The sequence below is a fragment of the Lontra canadensis genome, unplaced genomic scaffold (assembly GCF_010015895.1).
Source record: "Lontra canadensis isolate GAN:19392208 unplaced genomic scaffold, GSC_riverotter_1.0 scaffold82, whole genome shotgun sequence".
Lineage (NCBI taxonomy): Eukaryota > Metazoa > Chordata > Mammalia > Carnivora > Mustelidae > Lontra > Lontra canadensis.
Genome location: NW_022631076.1, coordinates 4,857,787 through 4,879,067, shown reverse-complemented (window position 1 = coordinate 4,879,067; position 21,281 = coordinate 4,857,787). Strand labels below are relative to the sequence as shown.

General features: G+C 38.1%; 1 non-coding gene across 1 annotated transcript; it reads left to right on the top strand.

The window, feature by feature from the left end:
* The first annotated feature begins 20,060 nt into the window (after positions 1 to 20,060).
* On the top strand, positions 20,061 to 20,192 carry LOC116882273. The gene has a single exon (XR_004385607.1). It is a non-coding gene; the product is annotated as a small nucleolar RNA SNORA44 (small nucleolar RNA).
* Positions 20,193 to 21,281: the final 1,089 nt, after the last annotated feature.

Sequence of the window (21,281 nt, the reverse complement as noted above, 5' to 3'; positions counted from 1 at the left end):
TTGCTAATAGGTGGCCTTTTGGAATAAAACTGATTAGAGCACTGGCTTATCCTCGAAATTTTTAAAGGGATGTTCCAATAAAATATTCTTCAACTCCTTAATCCAATACTTGATACATGAAGACATGTCAGCCTTGAAATTCAAGTTGTTAGGACTATACCACAACCTCAGAAAGAATGAGAACATTACCTTATTTTTGTTTCTTACCCTCTTGACCCTCTAGCAATGAATTCGGGATCTTAAGTCATACTCTGCCTGCCTGCTCAGGAAACCTTCAGAGCATTAGATTTTATTTATTTATTTTTAAAGATTTATTCATTTGAGAGAGAGAATGTGTGTGTGTGCATGCGTGTGTATGCACAAAGTGGGGGATGGGCAAAGGAAGAGGGTAAGAGAGAACCCTCGAGTAGACTCCCTACTGAGTGTGGAGCCCAGATGTGGGGCTCAATCCCCAGACCCTGAAATCAGGACCTGAGCCAAAATCAAGAGTTGGATGCTCAACCAACTGAGTCACCCAGAGCATTAGATTTTAATAACAGGGCAACAATGCAGCATAATCAAAGAGTGGATGAGAGTTCCCAGGTTTTATGGAGAGTGATTCTGATATTGAAGCCAAGGATAGAATCTTCAAGTACTGAAGCTACCAGTATTAATTCATTATTAAAATTATCACCATCATAATTATCATTGTCACCATCATCATCAGAGCCATTTATTCATTGTCTACTAAGATAAATGTAATAAGTGTTATTCTAAGTGCTTTCATATGCATACTATGGTTTGTTTGCAAAGATGTTCATAACAGTTTTTCCATATCTATGAGCACATCCCTTTGCAGTGTGACTTTGCCACTCTTCCCACCTAAAGCAGTGCTATTTTCTCCTCTTCTTGAATCTAGTCTGGTGTTGCACTGTTTTAGCCAGGAGTATGAAAAGAGTGACTTTCTGTGATTCCTGATCCTTGGCCACATTAGGTCTTAAAAGTTTTGTAGCTTCCATTGTTCATTGTGGCTGCCCAAGACCACCATGTAGAAGGGCTTGGCAGAAGAAAAGACCAGATGGAAGGTGACAGACAGAGACAGCAAGAAAGAAAGAAGAGAGAAGTCCAGGTAACAACCACCTGACGTAAAAACGAGGCCGTCTTGGACCACCTAGCTTCCATTTGAGCCACTAGATGTCAGCAGATTGCAGCTTCATGAGGCACCATGGGCCAGGCTACCAGACAGGACACCCCATCCCACCCAAATTGCAAAATCATAAGCAGAGAAATGATTTTTTGTTTCAGGCTACTAAATTTTGTGGTGATTTGTACACAGTAATAGATAACTGAAACATGCCCATTTCCTGATCTAATCCTCAATGGAGCATTGTGTTATTTCCAGTGCTTCTACCACACTGTCTTCAGTATCAGTCTGTCAAATATTTATTAAGTACTTGAGCATCCTCACATTATACAATGTACTTGTTTGCTAAAACAAAATATAAGATACTAACTTCAATAAAATAAATGGGAGAGATGATTAATTGATATGAAACAAAGTTATTATCAACAGTTGTGATCTCTCTTCTGGCTTGGGTGGCTGGGCATGAAGGAATGGATCTAGAGCTCATTCTCTCTGGTTGCAACCTGCCCAGATAGATTGGTCAGGAAATAGGGGGTGGAGTGGAGGCTTAGACCATCTAAGTTTTCATAACACCATTACCACTTTAGGTGTCCAAAGTGCATCCTGGGTCTTCCAAGGATTCTGGCCACTTGAAAGGATAGTTGTTCACTTGGAGAGATTTAGAAAATAAGCTGAGCAATCCTGAGGCCCACCTGTGTGTGCTTCCTGCTGGATAATCATTGGACCTGCTGGTTGCAGTGGGAATGATGACACAGCCCAACCACACAGCTGACGTAATAGTGTTCATTCAAGTCAAGACTGGTTCACCCAAGTAGAGACCAGATGAGCTCCAGGGTTGGATTAAGCTCTCATACAGGGACGTACAACTAGATCAGGTATTCCTCCAAATATTTTCTGAAATCAACTTTAAAACTCAAAGAATTTAACACTTCTGTTCTCAGTTTCTACTGTGACAGACTTTCCCTAAGGCAGTGGTTGACTAATGTCTATCTGGTCAGAGAGAAGAAATGCCATGAAGAACAGAAAGAATATAGCTTTCAAAATCCCGTCCTAACACATGGAATATGGTTTAGTGCCATGTGGAGGGGAAATAAGCTCAAGAAGATTTCAGAGAAATTGGGCATCATCACTACTGGTCAAAGGAGTCAGGGAAAGCTTCATGGAGGAGGCAGGATATCAGCCACTCAATCAGGAACAGTTTAAATTACCAAAAATAGAATCAGCATTGTCAAGATTTTCATAAAGCCCCTCTTAGCCATTCTTGTTTGGATGTGGACATTTCTTGAGTTCATTCTGAGACACATGCCGGGCTAGGTTTATTCTAAACAAGGCAGTATTTATAATCCTAATACTTCACATTTTTATGCTACTCTGTTTGGCAAAGTAGTTTTACTTATATTATCTCATTTGATATAACAGTGTTCACTCTAAATTATTATTATAAGAGACAGTTTTGTCATTCAGGCATGCTATCACCAGCCAGATACCGTATTTTGTTCTTTTCTGAACTATTAGGTGGTTTGCTTTGTTTGATTTTGTTTTCTGCTTTCATGGCCATACATTCTAAGTAATAAGTCTGAGTTGTTCAGGGATTGCAATGGTAATTCCCTCCTTGAGAGTTTCTTAAATCCCTTATTCTTAGTCTCCTCACAAATGAAATACAGTGTTTTTCCCTTATGGACATCAATACACCTAAACACATGGATGTGCCATTTTAAAATATTCCTGACCTTTCCTCCCTCCATTCATCACTGCTGACTCACCTGGACAACAGGACATCTTACAATAATGCTATGTCTTGCCCTTCAGGTTTCCTGACGCTGGTTTTTTAATATTTGGCTCATGTTCAGAGCATATAACTTTATTTTTGGCCATCCCCTTCCAGATTTTGCAACCCAATTCACCCTGTACTCCAATTCTAAAATGTTTCTTATCTCATAGGACTTATTAAATAAGCATGCTTCACTCAAGGCCACATAATTTTATTTTTCTCTCAATTAAGTGATGTGACAGTCCACTGGGGAGGTAGAAATCTTTAAAGATTATCACTCTTACTCTAACAACAAGAAAACTATGGATAATTCCCCAAATTTGAACTTTTCTTGAACCCACCAGGCAGTTAAAGTCACACCTGAAATCTATGTAAAGAGAGGCACCTCGGGGCACCTGGGTAGCTCAGAGGGTTAAGCCTCTGTCTTCTACTCAGGTCATGATCCCAGGGTCCTGGGATCGAGCCCCACATCCTGCTGAGCCTGCTTCCCTTCCTCTCTCTCTGCCTGCTTCTCTGCCTACTTGTGATCTCTGTCTGTCAAATAAATAAATAAAATGTTAAAAAAAAAAAAAAAAAGACCAGCACCTCCATGGACAGAAACATGGAAGATAGGCACTGACTTACAGCACAGGAAGAAAACCAGTAAAACAGGGCTTCCCTATAGGAGAGTAAGAAGGAGATTTAATGGCTAAAGACTGAATGTGAGCTCATGTGAGATTCTGTACAGGATCTCTGGGAGCTGCATACCCACTGGCAGGACCCTCATCAGTGATCTCAGGAAAGATCAGGAGCAAGAGAAGGCCTCCATTGTCATCCAGCCTGGGTTTGGAGAGTGGCTGCCTCTAGAAAATACACAAAGTCCCATCTGGCTCCTTTTCCATGATGCAACAAAAGCCTTAGGTTGCTGGAGGAATGACCTTCAAGCCTGTACCTGCCAAGACACAAGTGAAGACCCCAGGTGGCTGTGGGAAGGGAAAATGGAAAAACTTTCTGCCCTGGAGAAAGATGGGAGAAGGGCAGAATCACTGAAAAAGTCCCACACTAGGTACCAGGGACATAGGGCTTATCTAACATGAAGGCTAGACTGGGACATTGGAAACCACACACCCCATTCCCTACCAGGCCCTCAAGCACAGAGTCACAAGCAACTTTTCCATATCTATAAGCACATCCCTTTGCAGTAAGATTCTACCACTCTTCTATCAAAAGTAGTGCTCTTTTCTCCTCTTCTTGAATCTAGTCTGGGGGTGGTGCATTTTTGCCAACAGAGTGGGAGAAAAGTGACTTTCTGTGATTCTTGAGCCTTGGTCGTGTGAAGTCTGACAACTTTGGTAGCGTCTGTTGTTTGACGTTGCTACCTACCACCATGTAGAAAACAACTCTCCAAGGTGCAGGTATAAAGACACGGCCTAATGATGAAGATGAAACAGACTCAGAAAAAACTCCCCAGCAAATGAGTCCTCAGCCTAAGCACAAGATAATGAAAAAGAAGCACAAAGTAATGATAAAGAAATTTGAAGCAAGTGGTGTACTGAAGGCAGAATCACAACAAAACTCAAATGCAGTTCAGAATTCAGTAATCCAGGAAACTTTAAATCTACCAGAATTAAATATATATATATATATATATATATATATGTATTTATATAAATATGTATTTATATATGTATTTATATAAATACATATATATGTATGTATATATATATATATTTAATTCTGGTAGATATATATATATTTAATTGTCATTTTCTTGAACCATATTGTGTATACTATATGTTCATTAAATAATTTTGTATTATAGAATGCAAAATGAAAAATGACTTTATAGATTTTTTTGGTATAATACATATTCAAAAGTATTATGTGCTAAGAATAAATGGTTAATATTCATTAAATTTATATCAAACTATGTTTTCAAATTTTCACTTGCAATTGACCAAGTCCTTATCAAATACTACACTACTTTTAAAAGATTTTATTTGTTTGTTTGTTCAGAGAGAGAGAGAGCACAAATCGGGGAGGGGCAAAGGGAGAGAGAGAATCTGAAGCAGACTCTGTGCTAAGCACAGAGCTGACTCAGAACTCTATCCCAGGACTCCACGATCATGCCCTGAGCCAAAGGCAGAGGCTTAACTGACTGAGCTACCCAGGCACCCAATACTTGCACTTTTTAAATGTGCTATACCTTCTGATTGGTTTGTGGCATTTTATATACCTTAAAGTAATAAAACAACATCTTATAAAGATATCCTTCAATAAAAATTAGGGATCAAAGGGGCTTTCTTGAGGGGTATTTTGAATTTTTAGGTTTTCACTATATTCGATTATTAAAGAAAAATGTTTGCCATGCCATGTCGAGCATTGTGCTGTTAGTCAAAGCGGGGAGGCTCCAAAGAATAGTATTAGCTACCATTTACTGAGGCTAGACATGTGTGAGGCACAGGCAAAGGCTCTACCTTTATTATCTTAGCTAGTCCTTCATCACCTCCTGGGGTCATTACTTTGCCCAGTTTCCAAATAAGGCAACAGAATATCAGAGAAATTAGTCTTACATAGCCGGGGGATCATAAATGCAGGTCTGTTTCTAAAGCCTGTGTCTCTAACCGGTCCCTAAAACATAGTCAGTTTCCTCACAGACATGCGTTATAATATAGTCGAAGAGGTAAGGTACATACTATACAGAGGAGTCAGTTACAACACAAAGCAGTCAAGAAAGGTAAAGGCAGAGGTAAAAGAGTTGGAGGCCCAGAGGAATGTATTCAGTGGGTAAGGCTGCCTGAGTTCAGAATCTGCTCCAATATCTGGATGGCCTTATTCAAGTGATTTAATCCCCTTAAACCTCAAATTTCACATCTGTTAAACGGAAAAAATTAAAGAGGCTCCCTCCTAAACTAGAACACAAGATCCCATAAAGCTGTCTTAAGGATTAACCAAAGTTATATCAGAAGTTGTTCCTGGAAACTGTAAACATTATGAATATTAGCGACCATCTGATAACTAACATCTCCCCCACCTCCACTGGATTGAGAGTTCCTTAAGGACAGAGAAATGCCTGTCTGACTTGCTCATAGTTTTATCTACTAGCTCCGCACAGAGTAAGGCCTCAGTAAGTACCATCTAAAAAATATTCCAGGGCACCTGGGTGGCTCAGTGGGTTAATCCTCTGCCTTCGGCTCAGGTCATGATTTCAGGGTCCTGGGATCGAGCCCCACATCGGGCTCTCTGCTTGGCGGGGAACCTGCTTCCTCCTCTCTCTCTGCCTGCCTCTCTGCCTACTTGTGATCCCTCTCTGTCAAATAAATAAATAAAATCTTTAAAAAAAAAAAAATTCCAGGTGGAGAGAGGAGGGGTTTTGTGGATTGCTAATTTTAGGAAACAGAGAGGGCTTTACAGAGAAGATGAAATGAGAGCCAGCCCTCAAATGATTTGGTGATTTTAAATAAATGGAGAGGAAAGTGAATTGCATTTCAGGTGAGTAGAATAGCATTTGGAAAGCTAATAGGGTGAGAACAGGAATTTTATATTTGAGGGACAATGAGGAGACCAAGCTGGCCGAAGCAGAGAATTCATGTTGGAAGGCAATAAGGGGAGAAGGCTGTCAAAGGAGACCGGAATTGGAATATAGGGTCTTGGATACCAGAAAAGACAAGCAATCCTCTTTCCTTCTTTCAACCTCCGCATCCCAGAAAGGGCTTATCTTTTTGGTCCCTCTTCATTCCCTTGGGGATAAGGCTCTGGTCATTATATTTTGACACATATAAGCTCCCCAGTGCTACTAGAACTAAGAAATATGAATCATCTTATAACGCAGGTTCAGGTGTCGAAGCTAAAAGGCTTTGCTCATGAGATCCCCACAGACCCACTACAGAGTACAGCATTACAGCAATCTTTCTGCTTCCCTCTGAAAGATGCAGGGCTTAGGCAGCTCTGCAGGAGTTTGAATAAATCTCCCTCCTGTGACATTAAAAATGAATGAGAGGTTGGTGCCAAGACTCTTAATGGTCCCATTATATGGTATTACTAATGATAATACTCAACTTTGTCTCAAAATTGCACAAGGAATGGGCTGGCTATAAGCTTTCAGCATCTGGAAATCAGTTTGAGCATGGAAATTTGAATGATTTGAACAAATCCTTCCTGAGACTGTTAGGAAACTCAGAACACAATCCTTGTCAAGGCTATCAATTAAGCATGGGGATTGGAAACTGTACCTTGCATTTGGCTAGGTTCCCTTTGAAAACCAAGAAACATAGAACATAGGAAATTCTCAGTATCATGACTGCTTTTTTCAAAGGATAATGCCTCTTATCTATGGCCACTGACAGCACTCAGAACTATTATTTTTCTTCAAAGATAATTCTCCAGTAAAATCACTTGTACCGTCCTACCTGCTCTCAGTAATAACTGTTTCTTTGTATCCTATTTTAGCATGCTTTTTTACTATCACCTCAAGTCTTCCAAGAGTATTTATAATTCTGCCACTTAATCATCTGCTTTGTCTCTCTGAGCAATTAATTTCCTTGCTGACATTGCAGAGGAACAGCATTCCTCATATCTGCCACTCACTGAAGCTGAGTTTCTACATCATGTTATGGAGAGAACTGGGACCATATGTAGCCCAGAACTCTAGACTCCTGTCTCTGTTCCTTCTACTGTAAGACCTTACCTTTTATGTAATAATCTAATGGGTTACTCTGTCTCTCCCCAAAATGCACATTTTTCAAAAGAACCTAAGTAAGAGGGAAATGTATAACTCTCAAGGAATGAATTACTAAAGGGTGTACAAGGACACATTCTGGACAGTTTTAAATCATTCTCTGTAAGAGACAGTCTTCTTATCCATCCTCCCCAGGTCCTGTCTACTCATAAAGAAATTCCAAGGATCTAAAATGTGTAGATTTTTCTACACTATACAGTATCCACAGACAAGCTTAAGACTCTTTTTTTTTTAAAGATTTTATTTTAGTATTTATTTGCCAGAGAGAAAGAGAGAGAGAGTGAGACTATGAGGGTACAAACAAGGGGAGCAGCAGGCAGAAGGAGAAGCAGGCTCCCTGCTGAGCAGGGACCACCCCCCCCGCCACCACCACCACCAAGTGGGACTGGAGCACCAAACCATGAGATCATGACCTGAGCTGAAGTCATATGCTTAACAGACTGAGCCACCCAGGCATCCCCAGGCTTAATATTCTTAAAGAAATACTTATTCATTCAAAAGCCAGTTTCATCATCTATTAATTTCAGTCATTCTGATGGCTAGATGTGTAAAAATAAAGATAACTTTTGATCACAAAGTGTTCTCAGTTTAGTCTAGAAGGCAGACATTTGAACGGTTATTGTCCTACATAACAAATGTTATAGTTGATGGAGGTCTTGAATGCCAATATGCAGCAAAAGATTCTATTAGCTTCTAGGATGGTTAAGGAAGTTTTCAAGGGTGGCATGGCACCAAAATAGAGTCTTGAAGGATGTGTTAGGAATTAAACAGATGGAAAGAGAGAAAAAGGGAATTGCAATTTGGAACACAAGCAAAGTCATGGCAGTGTATGTCATCATAGTGTGTCTGGGGAACTATAAATGCCTTGGTATGCCTACTGTTTCAATCATAAAAGAGAAACAGAGATTGATGAGTTTAAGAGTAGGCAAAGAGAAGTCCTGAATGCTAATCTAAGAACTCGAATTTTGCCGAGCTGTGAGCTACTTTCTATTTGCCAGATCCCAACTTAATTAATGTTACTTTTATAAAGCAGTGAGTGAAAGTTCAGAATTCTAAGACACACTAAAATCAGATATAAAACTGTCTACTGCCATCGCCATTTGGATGTTTAATAAGCATCTGAAATTTAATGTCTCCAAATAGAACAACTGCTTACCCAATCCATCCCTCTCCAGAAAGCTCTTCCCATCTCAATAAATGGCATCACCATCCATCTAGTTGTTCAACTCTAAAACCAAGAGTAACTCTTGATTACTCCTTTTCCTTTATTTTCCACTTCCAAATCATTACGAAGTCTGGCCATACTACCTCCAACAATTATTCCGGATCCAACCATTTCACATCAGTTTCATATGTGTTATCCAATCCAAGTCTGAGTCTCCCAACTGGAATATGAACACACCCTACTAACTGCTCTCATGCTGCAGCTTTTTCCCTCTAATAGTTTTTCTCCACAAAGCATTCACAGTGATCTCTCTTTTTTTTTTTTCCAGACTTATAGAGATATAATTGATGTAGAACACTGTTTAAGTTTAAGTCGTACAAAGGTTGAACTCATTCATTTCTGTATTGCAAAGTAATTACCGTGACTGTGTTAGCTAAGACCTCCACCACATTACATAACTACCATCTCTTTTTTATGATGTGAATATTTAAGATCTACTCCTTTAACAACTTTGAAATATATAATACCTTATTGTTAACTATAGTCACAATGCTATGTATTTTTTTAATTTTATTTTATTTTTTCAGTGTTCCAAGAGTCATTGTTTATGTACCACACTCAGTGCTCCATGCGACACGTGCTCTGAGAAACAATGCTGTATTAAATACACATCTTTTAACTACAATGAAGTATCTGAAAAAGAAATAAAGAAAACAATCCCATTCACAATATTATCAAAAACAATAAAATACTTAGGAATAAACTTAAATCAAGGAGGTGAAAGAGCAGTACACTGAAAACTATAATTCTTTGATGAAAGAAGTTGAAGAAGATACACAGACACGCGTGTGCATGCACACACACACAAATAGAAAGATATCCCATGTTCATGAATTGGAAGAATTAATATTGTTAAAATGTCTATTCTACCCAAATCCATCTATAGATTCAATACAATCTTATCAAAATTCCAATTGTGTTTTCACATAAATAGAGAAAACAATCCTAAAATTTGTATGGAACCACAAAAGATCCTAAATAGTCAAAACAATCTTGAGAAAGCAAAACAAAGCCATAGGCATCACAGTTCCTGATTTCCAGCTATATTACAAAGCTACAGTAATCAAAACTGTATGGTGCTGACATAAAAACAGATACACCGAACCAACAGAAGAGAATCAAGATACCCCAAAATACCCCACACAATAATCAACCAATATTTGACAAGAGGGCCAAGAATAAACCTTGGGAAAAAATAGTCTCTTCAACAAACAATAGTGGGAAAACTAGACAGCCACATGGAGAATAATGAAACTGGATGCCTATCTTACACCATACACAAAAATCAACTCAAGATGGATTAAAGATTTGACTGTAAGACCACCATAAACTGCTAGAAGAAAACATAGGAAGTATGCTCCTTGACCTTAGTGTCAGCAATAAATATTTTTGGATATGATACCGAAAGTCAGGTCAACAAAAGCAAAAATAAACAGGTGGGACTATATCAAATTTTAAAACTTCTACACGGCAAAGGAAACCAATAGAATGAGAGAAAATACTTACATACCATATATCTGATAAGGGGTTAATATTCAAAATATATAAAGAATACAAATGACTCCAGTTTTCCCAGCACCATTTATTGAAGAGACTGTCTTTTTTCCACTGTATATTTTTTCCTGTTTTGTCAAAGATTATTTGACCATAGAGTTGAGGGTCCATATCTGGGCTCTCTACTCTGTTCCACTGGTCTAAGTGTCTGTTTTTATGCCAGTACCATGCTGTCTTGGTGATCACAGCTTTGTAGTAAAGCTTGAAATCAGGTAATGTGATGCCGCCAGTTTTATTTTTGTTTTTCAACATTTCCTTAGCGAGTCGGGGTCTCTTCTGATTCCATACAAATTTTAGGTATATGTAAAAGAATGAAACTTGACGATTCTCTTACACCGTACACAAAGATAAACTTGAAATGGTTGAAAGACCTCAACGTGAGGCAGGAATCCATCAGAATCATAGAGGAGAACATAGGCAGTAACCTCTTCGATATCAGCCACAGCAACTTCTTTCAAGATATGTCTCCAAAGGCAAAGGAAACAAAAGTGAAAATGAACTTTTGGGACTTCATCAAGATCAAAAGCTTCTGCACAGCAAAGGAAACAGTCAACAAAACAAGGAGGCAACCCATGGAATGGGAGAAGATATTTGCAAATGACAGTACAGACAAAAGGTTGATATCCAGGACCTATAAAGAACTCTTCAAACTCAACACACACAAAACAGACAATCATATTAAAAAATGGGCAGAAGATATGAACAGACACTTCTCCAATGAAGACATACAAATGGCTATCAGACACACAAAAAATGTTCATCATCACTAGCCATCAGGGAGATTCAAATTAAAACCACATTGAGATACCACCTTACACCAGTTAGAATGGCCAAAATTAGCAAGTCAGGAAACAACATGTGTTGGAGAGGATGTGGAGAAAGGGGAACCCTCTTACACTGTTGGTGGGAATGCAAGTTGGTGCAGCCACTTTGGAGAACAGTGTGGAGATTCCTCAAGAAATTAAAAATAGAGCTTCCCTATGACCCTGCAATTGCACTACTGGGTATTTACCCCAAAGATACAGATGTAGTGAAAAGAAGGGCCATCTGTACCCCAATGTTTATAGCAGCAATGGCCATGGTCGCCAAACTGTGGAAAGAACCAAGATGCCCTTCAACGGACGAATGGATAAGGAAGATGTGGTCCATATACACTATGGAGTATTATGCCTCCATCAGAAAGGATGAATACCCAACTTTTGTATCAACATGGACGGGACTGGAAGAGATGATGCTGAGTTAAATAAGTCAAGCAGAGAGAGTCAATTATCATATGGTTTCACTTATTTGTGGAACATAACAAATAACATGGAGGACAAGGGGAGATGGAGAGGAGAAGGGAGTTGAGGGAAATTGGAAGGGGAGGTGAACCATGAGAGACTATGGACTCTGAAAAAGAACCTAAGGGTTTTGAAGGGGCGGGGGTGGGAGGTTGGGGGAACCAGGTGGTGGGTACTAGGGTGGGCACGGATTGCATGGAGCACTGGGAGGGGTGCAAAAACAATGAATACTGTTATGTTGAAAAGAAATTTTTAAACAAAGAATACAAATGACTCAATTGCAAAAAGACAATCTGATTAAAAATGGGCAAAGGAATGGATAAAGATATGGTCCTTTAATATAATGGAGTATTATGCCTCCATCAGAAAGGATGAATACCCAACTTCTGTATCAACATGTATGGGACTAGAGGAGATTATGCTGAGTGAAATAAATCAAGCAGAGAGAATCAATTATCATATGGTTTCATATACTTGTTGAGCATAAGGAATGACACAGAGGACATTGGGTAAAGGAGAAGAGAAGGGAGTTGGGGGAAATCATTCTCTCTCATTCTCCCACCACCCCCAATTTCTCTCTTTCTGTTTCTCTCACTTTTTTTTTCTTCCTGTACACACACACATGCACGAACAAGTATAAAATCTTCAATATGTTTTCAGATATACCTGTCTTGAAATAACCTTTCTAAAGATGGCTTTCAAAGGGCTATACATTGTGAAGCTAACGTTGTTTTTCTTTCCAATCCTAAAATGATTTGTCACTCTGCTTCTGGTGCTTCATTTGATTTCATCACTAGGGAAATTAATTTAATGGCTGTTTACAATTCTGCATGACATTGTCTTTGTGTCCTATGGTTCTAGAAAGCAGTTTGGCAGCACACTCAGTAGATTGATCTTACTTACTTTTTGAGTAGCAGAGTCTGCTGCTCTTTGATGATTGTGAATAGCAAAAAAAAAAGGTTTATTTAACATAGCCCTCATAGTACTTCCCTATTTATCCCTGAAGGATACAGCCTTACAAATAATCAACAAGCCCAAATACTACAATGAGCTTTAGAAAGCATGAAAATGGCTTCATATGCACAATGTATATGTTGTATCTTTTTGAAACTTACATATATTGTACTTGAGCATCATCACCCACATAATTTTCCTATTTCAGGGTTGGATATTTTATGCCCCAACTCATCTGTGAGAATGTGCTATATTTTTAAAGGTCAAATGCAAAATTGTCCACCTTGATAGCTACCCTTACAAGCTCAGAAAAGTTCCTCTTATAATGGGTAGGGGGAAGTATATATAGCCTTTCTATATAAGTGTTTTGAAATACTGCTCTAATTTTTCTTTGAAAGTAACCTTCCCACCTACCTATCACAAATAATAATAGCTAAGAATGACAAGGAGTTTTAAAATGTAAAGAGAGCTCTGTCACACACTTCTCTCAATAAACTCCTATTAGATGATAAAGCTGAGATTTAAATCCACAATTTTTTTATTCTAAGCCCCATGCTCCTTACATTGGAGTTTGTTTATATAAAAGTGTATAAATTAATGTCAATGTTTCTAACTTAGTAAAGTGGATGATATGAAAGCACAAGAAAGATAGGAGCCTAAATATAGGAGTATTCTACTCGAAACTGAAATATTCAGGGTATAAAACCTTAATCTGTAAAAATTTTAAAAGCTTGTCATTTCACATAGATCAATGGAACAAAATAGAAAGCCCAAAAATACACCCCCAACTCTATGGTCAATTAATCTTTGACAAAGCAGAAAGAGTATCCAATGGAAAAAGGACAGTCTCTTCAATAAATGGTGCTGGGAAAATTGGACAGCCACATGCAGAAGGATTAAAATGGACCATTCTTTTATACTACACACAAAAATAGACTCAAAATGGATGAAAGATCTAAATGTGAGACAAGAATCCATCAAAATCCTAGAGAAGAACAAAGGCAATAACCTCTTTGACCTTGGCCACAGCAACATCTTGCAAGACACATCTCTAAAGGCAAGGGAAACAAAGGCAAAAATGAACTATTGGGACTTCAAGATAAAAAGCTCCTGCACGGCAAAGGAAAGAGTCAACAAAACTAAAAGCGAGAAGGTATTTGCAAATGACATATTAGATAATAAGCTGGTATCCAAGATCTATAAAGAACTTCTCAAACTCAATAGCCAAAAAACAAATAATTCAGTCAAGAAATGAGCAGAAGACATAAACAGACACTTCTCCAAAGAAAGACATAAAATGGCCAGCAGACACGTGAAAAAATGTTCCACATCACCTGTCATCAGAGAAATACAAATCAAAACCACAATAAGATACCACTTTACACCAGTTAGAATGGCTAAAATTAACAAAACAGGGAACAACAAATGTTAGCAAAGATGTGAAGAAAGGGGAACCCTCTTACACTGTTGGTGGGAATGCAAGCTGGTACAGCCACTCTGGAAAAGAGTATGGAGGTTCCTCATGAAGTTAAAAATAGAGCAATAGACCTATTGGATATTTACTCCAAAGATACAGATGTAGCGAAAAGAAGGGGCACCTGCACCCCAATATTCATAACAGCAATGTCCACAATAGCCAAATTGTGGAAGAAGCCAAGATGTCCTTCAACAGATGAATGGATAAAGATGTGATTCGTATATACAATGGAATATTACTCAGCCATCAGAAGGAATGAATACCTACCATTTACCTCAACATGGATGGAACTGGAGGGTACTATGCTAAGTGAAATAAGTCAGTCAGAGAAAAAAAATTTTAAGTGAAATAAGTCAGAGAAAGAAAATTATCATATTGTTTCACCCATATGTGGACTTTAAGAAATAAAGTCATAGGGGAAGGGAGGGAAAACTGAATGGGAAGAAATCAGAAAGGGAGACACACCATGACAGACTCTTGACTCTAGGAAACAAACTGAGGGTTGTGGAACGGGAGGTGGGTGGGGGGATCGGCATTAGGGAGGGCACATGATGTGATGAGCACTGGGTGTTATACACAACTAATGAATCATTGAACACTACATCAAAAACTAAAAAAAAAAAAAAAAAAAAAAAAGGAAAAAAAAGAAAAGAAATTTGGAAATAGAGAGGGAGGACCACATGAGGACACAGGAAGATGGAGACCAAGGAGAGAGGCCTCAGTAAAAAACAGTCCTGCCAACAACTTGAACTTGTACTTCCAGATTCTCGGTCTGTGGTAAAATAAATTTCTGTTGTTTAAGCCATAAACAAACAAATAAATAAATAAATGCCTGTCATTTGAAGCAATAAAGTTTTCCATATTCTAGAATGGAGATTTCTTTTGAAACTTGCTGCTAGTTTGTTCTAAGCCAGTTCCCTGGAAGTATGGATTATTTATTTATCCAAGCAAGTGTTTTAGAAGAAAACACTGTAGGACTCATTAATCTAAATGAAGATGTTTTAGGGCCACTAGTTGACACATGAGTCAGCATAAATGATGTATTTAGAAAGTTTTGTGTGGAGGGATTTTATTATTTACTTATTTATTTATTTATTTTTGAGGAAAGGGTGGGCTGGGAAGGAAATCATCTGTTTTTCTTTGAAAATGAGAAATTAATAGGAAAAATCTTTTTTATCATATAAATTTAGATGATACTCTATTTGAGCTCATGCTAGATCTTGAGGCAATAGAAGTAATATTTTTATTAGGTTTTAAGAACTATTTGCAAGAGACGGAGTACAAAGCAGAGAAGCATCATTTACTGATACTGCCAAAGATGTCACAAACTAATAACCATAATTAACATTTTCAGAGCAATTTGGAACTTATAAAGGCATCCTTTGAAATCAAATATTGTTTCATTGGATAATGTGAATCAGGAATTATATCCACTTCTATGTATTCCAATCCACCCGTTGTGAGAAAGATTCAGTGAGAGGTGGAAACTGTTCTGTCATCCAGAGCTTCTGATTCTGGCACCTTCTTGCCTGCCACTGAATATGACTGTTACCCCCATATAGTCAAACAAACTGAAAGAGGTAAATACTTCTTGGCCCTCAACTTTTGAAAGTCCCCCATTGTGTCCTGGCATTTTCACATCCTACCAGTTTATTCAATAACCTTTTTTTATAGGCTCTGTTGTTTCATCAAGAAATGATCCCTTGGTGTGTGTTAAATATGTGTTAAGGGGCAGTGAGGAGGAGACACAGTGGTTCTATTTTTTCAGAAATTTCCCCTTTCTTCTCCAGCCTATTATGGAGGGGTCTGAAAATGCAGTTCTGGGAAAGACTGCTTCATCTCTCAGTTTCCAAAAGTACCAAAGAAATGTGCAAAAATGAAAAAAAAATTAAAGTCCTGGGTTTGAGTAAATTTAAGCAAATACATATTTCTTCATTTGTACCTCTTTTAGAGAATGGTTTCATCAAATGTAATAGTATCGATGAGAGTACATTATAACATTTGAAGCGTTTATAATGGCCACCACCACTGTTACCACCCTGCCCAAATGCCTCACTAGATATTATAAAGATAACTAAACAAGTGTTCTCTTGCCAGCCAGCTCCAGTCAATCAGGAGTGGCTTCCTGGGGCTGTGTGCTGAGAAAGACTCTGAGTCTGCACACTAGCACTGAGGGAAAATACAGTAACATCTAATATGTCTTATGTGAAGACATGAGGAGTGGAGAATGATCACATAGGTGTCAGATACTGGCCATCTCAGGGATAGAGAGATGGTGAAATGTGATAGATCTTTGGGTCATTATTGACACGTTAGCTCTTATCACAAACTAAGAGACCAGCCTCACTATCTATCTTTGTAGAATATACTGACCCAGAATATAACCACAAGTAAAAAATAAATAAAATTTTAGTGAGCTAGAATAAACAACCTAGAAATTTTTTTAAATGAGCTTTATCTCACAATCCATAGTCTTCTTCCAACAACTTTTCCTTAAATTTTCAAAGTTAAGGTTTTCACATAATTTGAGTCAGAACGAAATGAAGGGATTGTTTTTGCTTGGATAGCTTCTCACCATCCTTAATCTTCTATTCCCGAAATTAAACTCTAATAAAGCTTGTTCAAAATACTCATTTTTCAAAATCCCCAGACTAAAGGAATCAAAATAGCATTAAAAATACTTGTGCTTCCTAACCCTCTTTTCTCAGACTAGAGATAGGGCTACCAACAGAATGATCAGCAAGAAGGAAGGTCCAGCAAAATTATGGGTGCAATACAAGACCTACACCCAAACCTTCAAACTCACTGCTCTTATTAACAACACATCTAATGGGGGAAAATAGGAGAGCAACAGAGGAGTACCAACTTCACCCCAGAGTTACGGCCTGCCTCTTAAAAAAGTAATTCAAGAGATTAATTCACTACTGAGGTGAAACTCTTAATTATTTTTTCTCCCTCACTATCTTTTGCTATCCAAAAGAACTTTCAGAAGGTTTATGTATAGTTGTCAGATTTGGAGCTGTACTCTTACAGTACGAAATTAAATTGCAATACAACCTCTCCCCCACATCACCACTGCAAATGCTTGAAATTTTGTTCTTACAAAAGGATATTCCTTTTAAATATGTTTTTCTCCAATGTGACTTGTTGCAAGGAATTTCTTTAGTGAGAAAAGCCACCTAACTGTTCCTTTCCCTGCCTTTGGAAATGTCTTTGCTAATAGAGATGCTTGAAATGACCTTGGTGTCAAGCTGCACCTGCTGGCCAATGAAAATTACCTTTGACCTAGATCTCAGAAAAGGAAGATGCATTGAGCTTGAATTAATTTCCGAGGTAACGATACACATTCCAGAGACTTGAGCAAATGTGTTTATGGAAGATCTAAAAGAGCCACTCAACTCAGCCCAAGTTCAAACATGTTCATCTTACATTATCAAGCTCTGGCCTTTCCTTTGAAAATATGAACCGAAATTCAATTCCTGTGCAAATTAATTATAAACATTTAGGACTACCAGAATTTCTCAACCAACCACATTTTGAAGTATGAAGTAAAGTAGAAATAGGAATCTTTACAAATACTGACATGATCAGGGTACTTATTTTTAAACTCCAGATTGAGAATGTTGCTACCTTGCTGAACAGATCTATTGATTGAATCAAACTTTTTATACAAATGTATAGCAGTTGCAAATATAGGGGTGCCTGGGTGTCTCAGTGGATTAAACCCTCTGCCCTGGGCTCAGGTTGTGATCCCAGATTCCTGGGATGGAGCACCACATCGGGCTCTCTGCTCAGCAGGGAGCCTGCTTCCCTTCCTCTCTCTCTGCCTGCCTCTCTGCCTACTTGTGATCTCTGTCAAGTAAATAAATAAAATCTTTAAAAAAAAAAAAAAGAAGAAGTTGCAAATATATTTCCACAAGGAATTTACAATGGAGATGGAGAGATGAGTCTATCACACCTGAAACAATTAGGGAATAATATAAGTCAATATAATTAAGTATACTCAGAAGGTAACTTTATAGGGAATGAGAAGAGTAGAAGACAAAATATCAAAGTCTTCGTGGAATTGGGAGAAATATAGAAAGATTATTATGATTTGAATAAGTAGAAAGGCAAGGAAAAGGGGAGATGAGAGGCCATTTGCTGAGGTTACTACCCAAAGCTATAATCTTTTTAAGTTGAATTTTATTGATTCTAAGACAATAAAAAGACCTTAAATTCCTAAGATTGTATTTTACATTTTAATGTCTCAGAAACTAGGATGCAAATTCCAATCAATGACATGTCATAGTCTAACTGGCATTGATTTTCTATCATAATGGTACCATTACGGTCCTCAGTGGTTTGTCCTTTAGTTGATAATATCTTCTATCCAAAGATACAGAGAATGTATAAACACGTCTTACAACCTAAATCACAGAAGCAGTGAAGATTGAGCTGATCTTTTGAATAACACTGTAAGGCTACATGATCCTGGTTTGTGATTTATTTTTCTTTTACTCTATTACATTCAAGCCTGATTTCAGTGCCTATAACAAGGAGGAATGTGTTAGTTATCAGCTTATTGCCTCTCAATTCCAAACCCACCCTTCTCTGCTTGCTTGTGATACTGAAACATTTCTCCCTTGCCAGTTGGCACAATACTGATTTTTTTCAATAGCGGACACATGAGGGAGTCTGGAGAAAGTTTTTTCCTCCAGGTTCTGGTGTGTTAATTGTTTCTGCTCCTGTTGCACTAGGCTGGTAGTCAGGATGCCCCGTGAAATCTACTCCTAATTATTCTCCCACAAGCAGCTACCAGCAGAAGAACTGTTTACAGGTCCCCCAGCTGGCTCTCTGAAAGTGGATTCTATGGGATGTATAGTCTGGTTGTATAGTCTCTTCCTGGTGACAGAATCGTGATGATGGCTTCCCAGTAAATTCAATACCTTCCTCCTCCCCTGGGAAGCTTCCTGGTGAATATCATTGACATCTCAGCAGACAGTTTTCTTCTTTGGGATTAAAATGGATCCCATACACCAACAGGGAAAACTTGATAGAATTCTCAGTCAGCTTTCTCAGTTAAAGCACACCAGTGAGAGCGAAGTTAAGTGTGTGTTTGGGTTGGGATTGGGGTTGTAAGATTAAGGAATAGAATGAGTTGACTAGAAAAAGGAAGAAGTTAATGAAGGGATATATATGCATGATTGTCAAGGTGATTCTAATGATCTTAAAACAACTAGAAAGCCCTTCTCTCACAACCTCTGTGCTCAGGGATGAACCTCATTATCAGGGCAATCATTGTCTTTCAGGCATGATCCTACACAAAAGCCCTCCTGATACATTCAGCTACAACATTAAAGATCCTTCCACCACTGGCAAATTTTTTCAGCATGCCAAGAAACATTCAGATGTTTCCCCCCCAAAACCAGGTATTTAACATTGGAGACATAAAACAGTTGCCTGACAGTTGATTTAATGTTTCTTTCTTTTTTTTTAATCCAGATGTTTTAGTATCTCATACACACTTTCTAACTACTTTGGTGCAATATTTTTTTGTACAGCATGGCATTTTGAAGGTTGTATTGTCTTCACATTGAAAAGGACAATAAATACGAGAGCAAGAAGAGAAATTATTTTCATTTCCAACTGAAAAATATAATGAGCAGATTCACGGCTTTAAAGGGAAAGAGAGGATTAGCACAAGTAAATTACTATCCAAACTTCATTTTTAAAAAGTCATTTTCCTCCACACTTAAGACTTTAACTTTCCCTTGTATTTGCAGACTAGAATGTAAGTTAGCTAACCTTCAGCTGCGTGACTTTACAAGGCACTCCAAAGCATTAGTTTACTTTCATAAAACAGCCCCATCCTTATTTATCACTTTAAAAATAATATATAAATTAAGTCTGAAGTTCCTTAAAATTCTAAACCTCACCCTAACAGAGAACACTCTTTAATCCTAAAAATAAAACTATTCAGTGTGTTTCCAAGGTCTGTGGCCCATCATGGCCATGGGATCTCCAACCGCATGTGAGAGCAGCCTGGAGAGACTTTGATAGCACAAGTGAGCATAATTCTTCTCAACTGCCACTCACCTTGCCTAGAAGAGCTCAGGACGTAGGCTGGAACCCATCTACCTGAGTCCAGCTATTTCCATAAACTTACAAGTAGATGGGTGTATTAGAGCAAATTTTTGGTTTAGAGCAATCAATCAATAAAACAAAATTTTATTTTACTCACATTATCCTCCTTTAAATGGATAGTTGACTTAGTCATGAATTGCCTTGCGTCTGTCCGATGCATTTTTTTTTTTTTTTCATTTCCTGGGTGAATTTTTTTGTAAATAGAACTTGTGTCAGGATATCATCTCTGGCCCTTTCATATCCTTATTCTCTTTATTTCCCTTTATTTCTTGAATCCAAAGATAGAAGAACTCAAAAAAAGACATATGAGTTGGAGCAAAAGATTTGCATATATTAAACAAGAAGGTATCATTCAGATATTCTCAAGATAAACTCAGGATGGTTATTTTATCCATTCTCGTGGGGACCATTTTCAGCCCAGAACCAAGGACAAGAGCAGAAGCTCTAACTCTGGTTTTATTGTGTTCAGTGTGTTTTGGGGGAACTAAAGCAGCAAAATGTAGGCTCATCTTCCACAGCTGGAGGTGACTGGAGAAATGAGTCAAAATCCAGAAATCCATCTTACTTACTTACACACACACACACACAAACACACACCACTTGGTACATATATTCATAAGGGTATTCACAGATAAAATTCCATTTAGACCTATACTACATTATCAGTCTTGCCAACACTGTGATATACACATCACGATGCTCAACAAAAGCATATGAGGACAAGAACACCCTTTTCCACTGCCTTCCCTAACAAGAACAATGCCGGTTATTCTCTGAATGTGAGCTGTGGAAAAGATAACACCCATCCGTCTGCTGCACTAGTGAATGAATGTGTTGCCATCACAGAACATAACAATGGGAAAGAAACTTAGAGAACACCTAATTTCTCCATGAAAGCTGGAAAATTAAAGATAAATGGGAGTGGATGACTTTCCCAAGGACTCCCCAGGAAGTCAGTGGCAGAAAAAGCAGCAGAATGTCTCTAGCCCATGACTCTTTTGTAGCACATAGTACCTTGGCTCACTAGCTTTTAGTTGAAACTAAAAATGTGCTC